We start from the raw sequence: 8,331 nt of genomic DNA on the forward strand, positions 1-8,331 counted from the left end.
TTAATTTTGTGCATGTGAGCACTTGCTGGTGTGCTCAGGCCTCATTTTATGAGGATGTTATCTGGGGAAGCGCAGCCCTGGCACCAACAGGGGACACGTTTCCCAGAGGCTGCAGGAGCCTTGTGGCATGGGGACACCTCCACCTCTGGTGGGACGAGCCCTAATTTGGGATTGCTCCTCTGGCTCCTGCCACCCTCCAGCTGAGAAGGGACAGGCAGTCTTGGAAATTCAAGTATTTGCTGACGAAGCACAAATTAAGAGTCTGAACATCTGTTCTGTGGGAAATTCTGACAGTTAGGGGAGACTTGTTCCAACTCACAACAAGGGCAGCTAAAATGTTGATGTTTCTCACAAGGCAAATTCAAAACTCCTTCAATTAGCAGCTCCTCAACAGATTTTCCTTTCAACTTTTCCATTTTGTTTCATTTAAACTTGCATATTATACAATAGGATTTAATAGATTATTTTTTTCCCCATGGCAATTTCAAGCACTAGCCAAAAGCAAAACCAAATATCTATATTTGCTGGCTTCCCTTTCCCCTCCCCACGTCACCATTGAAAAATTTCACTAAATCAACACTTTCCCATTTGACTGCAGATTTCAATAAACGGTTTGTTACAGCAGAATTTGCACTGTCAGCAGTTTTTGAACATGGATATACACATAAACTAGGACCCTCTGGATTTGCAGCAAATGCCTCCTGGCTCTACAGGAACTGTTTTGGCTGGTTTTAGACTATCTTTATTAGATTTGGTGAGACCGTGGGCTGGCAAGATGACACACAAAAGGTGGGACAGAGCAGCTAAAGTAAAGAGAGCCAGAAAATGAAGCAGCAGAAAGAGATAAGGTCAAGAACAGTGACAAAAGCCAGAAGCACTTACATCTTCCATGTAGGTGTGTGTAAGACATGCCTGCCTGTCTGTGCCAAGAGGCTCAAAACAACCGCATTTCCACCAAACCTTGGTTCATACAGTTTCCTTCAATATTACGTGGAGATGAAGTGCTGATTTTCTACTTTGGATAGTTCTGTTGAGGAAGGTGTTAGCCAAGAATAACGAGGCTACTTAAAGAAAGTTAGACATGTGCTTAACTCTCATTTTAAGCATCAGAACCAGTTCTACATACCTGCATTGGGAGAAAAATCTGTTTTCACTGTTTGCCCAAGTGATTATTTTGCCAGCCACAGCTCGGTTTTCTGGCACAGAGAATGCCCCCAAAATGGGGTATGAGAGTACACAGATGGCTGGTTTGCTATGGCTGCACTCATGGGCTTAGGAAGGATATCACAGCATGGAAAATATGGAAAATAGCTTGGCACTGTTTTCTACAATTTTCTTTTGGTTCTTGTATATTTTTCCCGTGGAGCTGGACAGAAGAAGCTGTGCAGCATTTCCCTTGTTCTTTGGCTCCTTTACACCTCGAGATGGATTGAAAGGCAGACCCAGTCCTGAGGATTGTGGCTGATGTTCCCAATTAACACAAGGGCTTCAACTGTTGGTGATGAACCCTGGTAGCCTTGGGACATTAAGCCAGGGCTGGCCAGGCAGTGCTGTGGGAAAAACAGGAGGAACAACCCCCCTTCCAGAGCTCATCACTCTGTTGCCAGGCAAGAAACATGTCTCTGGAGGATGTAAAGAGGCTTTTGCAGAGGAGGAGGTTTCACCCTTCAGACAGTTTTAGGAATCTTCCAAACCTCCACATAGCCAGAGCCCAGTGAGGTCCCCAGGGCACAGCAGCTCTCAGCATCACCTCTGCCCTTTCCTGGGGCTCTTGCTAGTCCAGGCCTAGCACCAACCACAGGGACACACAAAACCTTAGCCAGTACAAGTGCTTTATAAGCCCAATAGCTACTGACCACACACAGCCTCTCTAATAACAAGGTTTTCCACCTAGCAGAGGAAAGCAAAGGAAAGGAATGGAAACAGCCATGAGTTTGCCTCAGGAAAAGTAACACTGGGGTCCTCCAGCCCAAACTAGTGCTTGTCCTTGCAGAAGGCACTTAAACAAAATGCTATTCAGCTGTCGCTTCCCACTCAGGAAGGCTCTGAAACAGTCAATGTCTTGATCTGAATACCTGCTGGGATCCCTGGTCTGATGTAACTGGGGGGTTAGGAATGTTAATTGGATACTTATAGTCTCAAAGAAGAAAACAAACAAATGCCACCAAACAAAAAAACCACCCACCACAACAAAATCTCTTACTAGGTCTCACTGAAAGGAAACTGCATCATATCCATGAAGAAAAAAGCAGAATGTGAAGATTTCTAAGCTCAGAAAAGAGTGGTACGACCCCTTAGACTGAACACTCTTTCACATAAGAACATCACCCTATAGTTTCTGGTTCTCATCTATGCCTGTGTGAGATGGAGCCTATAGGGTTGGGATGTGTTCAAAGCAGCTCCGCACTTCCTTCCTCCATCTGTCCATTGCTCATTTCTTAATGGCACAGTTAGCAAATGCATTCATCGCCAATTCTGCAGTTGCTGGTAACCTCCACAGCTGAATCAAATGCAGATTTTCTAAGGAGCCCCGCTAACACTTTGCAGCTGGAATCCAGCAATACTTTTGGTTTACAATTCTGAGCACTCCAGATTTTGGCAGGTCTCTTTGTAACCACCTACCTAAAGGCATCATAAACATACCAACTTCTCTCCAACACATGCAGTCTGTCCAATCTCCAGAGCATCGCAGCATAACAACGCTCCTGAGAAATGCAGCCTTCCTTTTGGATGCGCAGTTCTGGAAAACAGAATTGGAAACCTTCCTTCTCCCAAAGACAGCAATGTGTTCCAACACCTGCTCCTGCAGAGGTAGGTTGGGAATGAAAAAAGAAGTGCTGGTACCTTCCAGATCAGCAAGGTACCTTAGTAACTTCATTAACATTGGGTATCTCCTGACTTAACATACTGAGCCTGATCTTTTCAGAAATCCGTATTCTAGAAACCATTATATATTCTGAAATGCCTTCCTAGGAAAGAGTGATTAGCACAGGCTTACTGCTGACAAGGGAAAGACAGATAGAGCTCTGGAGGTGGAGATGGAAAGGTAAAGCTTGCAAGAAAATCTGGGAGAACAGCCCAGAAAGGGGGGGACTGCAAGCACCAGAAAGGGAATGAAGACAGAAAAGGCCCATAAATCCACCTAGGTACATTTGTAGGAGTTACATCAGCATGTCTCCCAAATTACTGCGTCTTTCGAACATGCACAGTCAAGGGAACAATCTGATTCACTGAGCAATAGTCTCCATCATGCAGGCAGCATTTGTGAAGCAGCCCAAAGGAGATATTTACCCCATTACTGCTGTGCACCTGCAGTGTCCTTAGGTCAGCACCTATACCAGTGGCATCAGCTGAACGAGTGCTGAGCACTTACAGATCCTACACAGCTCACAGCCCCCAGGACCTGCAGCTGCTCCACATCTTTGCCAAGTCAGGTATCTCGGGGAGGGTTATGGAATGAAGAGCTGGTGTGGGAAAGCCAGCTGGAAAACAACCTGGGAAGTAGAGGCAGCCCAAATACAAGCACTTCTACGTAAGGAGAGATTGATGGAGACCTGGTGGGTGCCAAGCACATCCACCCACCTGCAGAGTAGCACAGCACTATAGGTGACCTCACAACACCTGCATATTAACCCCCAAAGTCAGGTGCACTTGCATAGCGTAAGAAGCTCCATCAAACCCTTCCTCATTACACTGGAGCCTCTGCAAAACAGGTCGCAGGCATCAAGAGAGCTCCTTTGACACCACTCAAGGATTCCAAAATAGTCTAAACCTCACAGGTTGTGCTTTGCCCAGCTGACCCCAGTCCTCCCTGAGAACACTAGCCTTGTGGTGATCACTGCTTTGTCTCTTCTAGCACTTCTTTGGGTAAAACTCCAAGCTCTTTCTGCAGAGATGGGCAGCCAGCAAGCGCACAGCGCAGCAGCAATAAGTGCAGGTGATGCACATGCTGCCCCGTGTCCCTGTTGGAGAAGTTTTGCTTCAGTTCTCAATCACTTCAGCTCAAAGGAGGGTATTGTTTGAGGGTAGGGGCAGCAATGATCAGACATGGTTCATCTGGAAGCCTGGAAACGATGGAATAAGACACTGTTGGTGTTTCACAAGACCCTTGTCCTACTGGTTGTTTGCATCCCTTTGTTCTGAAATGAGCTAGCTGGGATGCATGCGTACACTGCACAGCACAGGCAGAGACACAAGCTAGTGCATACTGGGAGCAGTCCAGACCTGCCAGCACCACGTTCTACCTGCACCAGCCAGCACAGAGGGAAGGCTTGTTCTGTTAGCCTGGACCAAGGGCAGTGCTGTGCTTCCACCATCTGAGATAGCCTGGATTTCTCTGACTTGCCTCTCAGTTTAGAGCTGCTTTGTGCCGTATAGATGCTGCTGTTGGCTGGAAGCTACTACAGCATTTTACAGGAATAGGAGAACACGACAGGCAGCAGTACCTCCACCTACCTGAATCAAACTTGCTGTTTACCGTCTACTTAGAGAAACAGCACTGGCTCACAGCAAGAGGCACATGGCAGAGGGACCACATAGTCTTCAACTCGCAAGCACAAAAATGTTTGTTATTACCTACCCAAGCGACACACGTTGGCTCGTACCCACAAACACACACTGCACAAGCCATAAACAACCTTCCCATGAATCTGCCACACACATAAGGTACGAGGCACACGTGATGGTTACCGAACGTGTTGTCTGCAGCTCTGCAAGAGATGCCAGCAGAAGAGGACACTCAGAACCAGAGGCACACGGCAAAGAAATTAAAGATTCAGATCAAGATGGAAATCTTGGGACCAAGCCTTAAAGTGGATCTCCTCTGTAGAAAGCCTGTAATGGAGGAACACGCTCTGTGCCCAACTCCCAACCCAGCTTTAATTTTTTGAAATGAGAAGCTGCTTGACAGTTTTTCCTCATCGAAACACAATTAATCCCAGTATTGCATCTCTCTACTCAAAAACACATCCAGAGGGACTGTAGAGTGATTCACATCCACAACTGCTACAGGAAACCATTTGCACTAGAAGTGTAACAAGCCAACACTGATTCACCCACATAATTACAGGCAGACACTGATTCACAGCTACTGCAACTGCAGACAGACTGACTCACAATCAAAGCAACTGCAGACAGACTCAGGCTCACCAGCACAACTGGAAATACAACAGTGGTGACAATGCTCAGTCTGCAATCCTATGTACACACAAATCCTTGGAAAACTATCTAGCACTGTAACCAACACAATCATGGCTAGCCAAGCCCTGCGTATTTTCCTGCTGCTCTCAACCTTCACCCCACAACCATCTTTCCTTCACCGATGGAACAAGATCCACACCTCAGCAACCATTCCTTCCCTGACAGCCCTTGCACTTGCCAAGCACGACTGTCAAAGCCTGAACCCAGGAGCAGAGCTGTATGATGCATATTCAGACACACAGTGCATGCAGGCACAGTAAGTGTATATGGTGCAAGACAACAACGTACATCCGCTTCGATACCATATATCTATGCACTGACTGCATTGACTTTGTGTTCCCAGAATATAAGTAAATGCAAGCCAAGTATAATACATTTAGCCCACGGGCAAAGGAGATGGCAAAAGACTCACCACTGGGCAAAAGCTTGAAAGGCACGATTATTTACTACACTCTCTGGCTGGGTATGTAATTATGTCAGTGTTCAGCCTGGGTATTGTGCTACTTTTTGTAAACAGTTGGCAGGAATACTCCTACTGAAACAAGGGGCTGGGCTGCTTCTCCAGTGTTGAGAGGAACGGTCTGAACAGGACAAGTTCTACTTAGAGAAGAAGAAACTGAGGTGAAAGAATAGATTAAGCAGGAAAAGATTAAGGGAAACTGAGCATGAAGGGGGACAGGCAGAAGCCTACAGACAAAGAAGGAAGAGGAAAGGAGAAAGAACAGAAGGCGGAAAGCTGCATGATGCAGACTTGTGATAACAAGCTCCAGAAGCGAGGAAAAGCAGCAGCCTCCAGTGCTGAGTATCTTGGAGCGGTGCAGAGAATGCATCTGTGCATACCCACATGCCGAGCTCTGCTGCACGCTGCAAACCAGGGGATTCCAGCGGAAAGGACGCAGCCCCAGCCAAGCATGTGCCATGGGGTCCAGGTGCTGCCGCAACACTTCCCACTGCTCAGAGCGCCAAAAGGAGCAGGAGTGTCAGGCTTGCGCGCTCCTGCCTCTGTGCACACGCACTGCGGGGCACCCAGCCACCACTGGCACAGGCTGAAGGGCAGGCTGGCAAAGTCCACCACAACAGCATCACCTCCAAACAGCCTGAAAGCCTTTATCCTCCAGGGTAAGGAGGAAGTTAAGAGACAGACTACGGAAAGGAACTGCCTGAACCACACGTAGCGTCTTCCAGTTGTAGGCTGGACCTGCACCACCACCTGTTATTTTTCTTCTTTATACCCCTCCACAAGAAAACCAAGAGGACCAAGAGACAAGGGAGCAAATCTGCTCTGCTGCTGCTGTCAGAACAACTCAGCTGAGCAGCCACCCAGAGCTGTTTTGGCCAGCTAGCCCACAACAGCAAAGTCCCACCAGAGGGTCCCGGTTCTCCCTTTCTGTCTGAGGATGCTGCTGCATTTGCAGCCAGTCAGCAGCAGATTCAGGGGAGAGACTGTGGATGCAATTGGCCAGGGAAATGAACTATTTGTTCAATTATACTTCTCTTGTCCAGATGAGAATCGTTCTGGCAGAAGGCAGAGCAAGGAACAATGGATAAGTGTTGCAGCAGGGACTGTCTAATGCTTAATTGCATTATGCTACTCCTTTTTAATGATTCTTATCTCAGTCCTAGTAACTCTAAGTACAGAAGGAAAAATCTGGAGCTCTTTTCCCTTTCAGCCCATACCACCCCCAGAGACCACAGCCCCCAAAACCCCTTTCTCTCCCCACTTACCTCCCCACCCCAACACAGCATCAGTGCCCATTAGGCCTAGCTGCAGGATTCTAGGGGAAATTTTGCTTTGCTTTATTACACTGTTCTCTCCCCACTTGTCCCTTCCCCTTCATTCACCGTCCGGCTCTAGGAACGGGGCTCAGCATTGTCCTCATCCAGACATTTTTCATCACAGCTGATTACACCTCTCCTTGCTCTCCAGCTGACAGTGCCATGCGGGAGGGCTGGACCCCCAAGGATTCCCAGCGAGTGGGGAACCCGGCACGGCTGGGGCTGCCGTGCTGCTCCAGAGCAACACGCTCTGGAGTTGCTGCGAGAGTGGAGATGCTCCGACCCCATAGCCGCCCTGTCGAGCCCCCCGCCCGGCGGATGCGAGCAGGGCTGAGCCCCACTTCCTCCGCGGGGCTGCTGCTCCCCCTGTTGTTCACCGGCCCGTAGACAATAGCCGGGGGGCGGTGCAGCACCTGGAAGCCCCATCCCCGGCCGGGGGTCCGCACTGCTCCTCGCTCTTCCCCCATACCAGTTCCCGGCGGGGCGCTTATTCGCCGTTCGGTACAGCCGCCAGGGAGGTGCGGAGCGGAGAGGGGAGACTCGGGGGGGGAAATAGGGACGCGAACCGCCGCCGCCCCCCGCCCGCACTCACCGCCGCGCCGGCTGCCCCAGCGGGGGGCGGCCGGAGTCCGCTCCGCCGGGCTGCGCGCCCCCGAGCCCGCCCGGCCAGGGCTGCCAGCCACCGCCTGCGCGCTCCTCTGGCCGCGGCGAGGGAGGGAGAGAGGGAGGGAAGCAGCATCCACCCGCCTTCCTCCTCCTCCCCGCGCCCCGGAGGAGGGTTTACCCACCCGCTTTGTGCAGAGCTGCCCTCCCCGCAGCACGGGCGGCGGGGACTGGTCGCTGTCGTCCTCCCAGCCCCGGGCTGAAGACACCACCCAAAGCGATGCCCCGGGGTCTTCTGCCCAAACCCCGGCCTCACAGCACCGCTGCAGTCACCGACGTCCTTTCCGATGAGCAGAGCAAGGCTGGCTGCTCCCGACGTCTACCTGTTGAAAGGGGGAGCTCCCCAAGGCACCAGTGCTCTGTAAAGCGGTGACCAGCACCCCAAGGGGCTCAATGCACCCCAGTTCCTGCCAACTTGCCTCCTCACCGCAAGGCCTGGCCAAATCCCAGGTCTGCTGGCGGGGCAGGGAAGTTTGGCCTGGAACTTGGAATTGTGGAGATTTATATCTCAATAAAACAGCAAGCAGAGGAAAACAAATGCGGAGAAGGGGGGAGGAGGATTACAGGTTAAAACACAGCAAGTAGGCTTTGAAAATAATGACAGATTCAGTGTGATAGTGCAGGGACCCCAGATGAAGGGTGATGTTAGATGCAGTGGACAGACATGGCTGGGCTTTGGAGGTTTTGTGGAGC

The 8,331-nt window shown here is 50.2% G+C and overlaps 1 protein-coding gene across 3 annotated transcripts in view; it reads right to left on the reverse strand.

The window, feature by feature from the left end:
* Positions 1–8,075, reverse strand: part of GABRA3 (gamma-aminobutyric acid type A receptor subunit alpha3) — a 70,585-nt gene extending 62,510 nt beyond the window's left edge. For 2 of the 3 annotated variants that reach the window (XM_065077455.1, XM_065077457.1), the window contains exon 1: positions 7,568–7,699. The gene's annotated coding sequence lies outside the window, so the exon portion shown is untranslated. Of the gene's footprint in view, positions 1–7,567; positions 7,700–7,763 lie in introns of those variants that run through there. The other variant, XM_065077456.1, reaches the window with a different exon arrangement.
* Positions 8,076–8,331: the final 256 nt, after the last annotated feature.

The sequence above is a fragment of the Columba livia genome, chromosome 12, assembly GCF_036013475.1.
Source record: "Columba livia isolate bColLiv1 breed racing homer chromosome 12, bColLiv1.pat.W.v2, whole genome shotgun sequence".
Taxonomy (NCBI): Eukaryota; Metazoa; Chordata; class Aves; order Columbiformes; family Columbidae; genus Columba; species Columba livia.